This window comes from Zalophus californianus, chromosome 3 (genome assembly GCF_009762305.2).
Source record: "Zalophus californianus isolate mZalCal1 chromosome 3, mZalCal1.pri.v2, whole genome shotgun sequence".
Taxonomy (NCBI): Eukaryota; Metazoa; Chordata; class Mammalia; order Carnivora; family Otariidae; genus Zalophus; species Zalophus californianus.
In genome coordinates, this window is record NC_045597.1 from 115,970,793 (window position 1) to 115,973,119 (window position 2,327).

The following is a 2,327-nucleotide window of genomic DNA, read 5'->3' on the forward strand; positions in this document are numbered from 1 at the left end:
TTAAAAAAAAATTCCAATGACATTTTTCAACGTGCTAGAACAATCTTAAAATTTGTGTGGAATCAGAAAAGACCCCGAATCGCCAAGGAAATATTGAAAAAGAAAAACAAAGCTGGGGGCAACACGTTGCCCTATTTCAAGCTATATTACAAAGCCATGATCACCAAGACAGCATGGTACTGGCACAAAAACAGACATATAGACCAGTGAAACAGAATAGAGAGCCCAGATATGGACCCTCAACTCTATAGTCAAATAATCTTCAACAAAGCAGGAAAAAATATGCAATGGAAAAAAGATAGCCTCTTCAATAAATGGTGCTGGGAAAATTGGACAGCCACATGCAGAAGAATGAAACTCAATCATTCTCTAACACCATACACAAAGATAAACTCAAAATAGTTGAAAGGCCTCAATGTGAGATAGGAATCCATCAAAATCCTAGAGGAGAACATAGGCAGTAACCTCTTTGACATTGGCCACAGCAACTTCTTTCAAGATACATCTACAGAGACTAGTGAAACAAAAGCAAAAATGAACTCTTGGGACTTCATCAAGATAAAAAGCTTCTGCACAGCAAAGGAAACAGTCAACAGAACAAAGAGGCAACCTACAGAATGGGAGAAGATATTTGCAAATGACACTACAGATAAAGGGCTCGTATTCAAGATCTATAAAGAACTTCTCAAACTCAACACCCGAAAAACAAATAATCAAGTCAAAAAATGGGCAGAAGTCATGAACAGACACTTCTCCAAAGAAGACATACAAACGGCTAACAGACTCATGAAAAACAGCTATCAGGGAAATTCAAATCAAAACCACATTGAGATACCACCTTACACCAGTTAGAATGGCAAAAATTGTCAAGGCAAAGAAACAACAAATGTTGGAGAGGTTGTGGAGAAAGGGGAACCCTCTTACACTGTTGGTGGGAATGCAAGTTGGTACAGCCACTTTGGAAGACAGTGTGGAGGTGCCTCAGAAAATTAAAAATAGAGCTACCCTATGACCCAGCAATTGCACTACTGGGTATTTACCCCAAAGACACAGATGTAGTGAAAAGAAGGGCCATATGCACCCCAATGTTCATAGCAGCAATGTCCACAATAGCCAAACTATGGAAAGAGCCGAGATGCCCTTTAACAGATGAATGGATAAAGAAGATGTGGTCCATATATACAATGGAATATTACTCAGCCATCAGAAAGGATGAATATCCAACCTATACATCAACATGGTTGGGACTGGAGGAGATTATGCTAAGTGAAATAAGTTAAGCAGAGAAAGTCGATTATCATATGGTTTCACTTATTTGTGGCACATAAGGAAGAGCATGGAGGACATTAGGAGAAGGAAGGGAAAAATGAAGTGGGGGGAATCGGAGGGAGAGATGAGCCATGAGAGACTATGGACTCTGAGAAACAAACTGAAGGGTTTTTTTTGGGGGGGGGGATGGGTTAGCCCAGTGATGGGTATTAAGGGGGGCATGTACTGCATGGAGCACTGGGTGTTATATGCAAACAATGAATCATGGATCACTACATCAAAAACTAATGATGTATTGTATGGTGACTAACAAGATAATAAAATAAAATTTTTAAAAAAATCATACAGGTAATAAATGGCTGAGATGACAAAGTAACTGCTGTGTAAAGTCATTCAATGATTCTTGCCTCCCATTTTTGCCTGATCAGAAAGAAGGGGGAACATAAGTCCCCTTGTTTTTAAGTGGCTAATACAATGTAGACATATATTTTCCTATGGTGGCCACCTGCCAGAATTGGAGTTAAATTATTTTGTAAAATTACAAAGTTTGAAAATCTTAACAAACAAGACTTGAGGATATTGGTGTCAAACAAAATGAAGCAGTCAGCCATGAACAGCCTCAATTATAGGCAGGATATACTGCTGCTTGTGGCATAATGCAAAGAGAACTGGACCAGAATTTGGGATGCCTGAATTCTTTGCAAAAATTTATCATGAAATGTTTAATATATTAAAATATTTTATGCATATAGATGGTTTAAAAATAATATAATTCAATATAGAGAATAAAGAAGAATATGTTAAATATATCAGGTATATATCACCCAGCCATCACTCAAGTCCCCAGTGTGTTATCCTTCTTGTTCAATCCCCCTTCCTCCTCACTAGAGGTAACTGCTATCCTCAGTTGTGTGTTCATTATTCCCTGGAATCTCTTTATAATTTCCAACATATGTGTACATCATATTTTTATAATTTTACATGTTTTTGAAATCTCTACATAAAATGCCATACTATATGTGTTAGGATTCTCAAGAGAAACAGAATAAATAGAATAT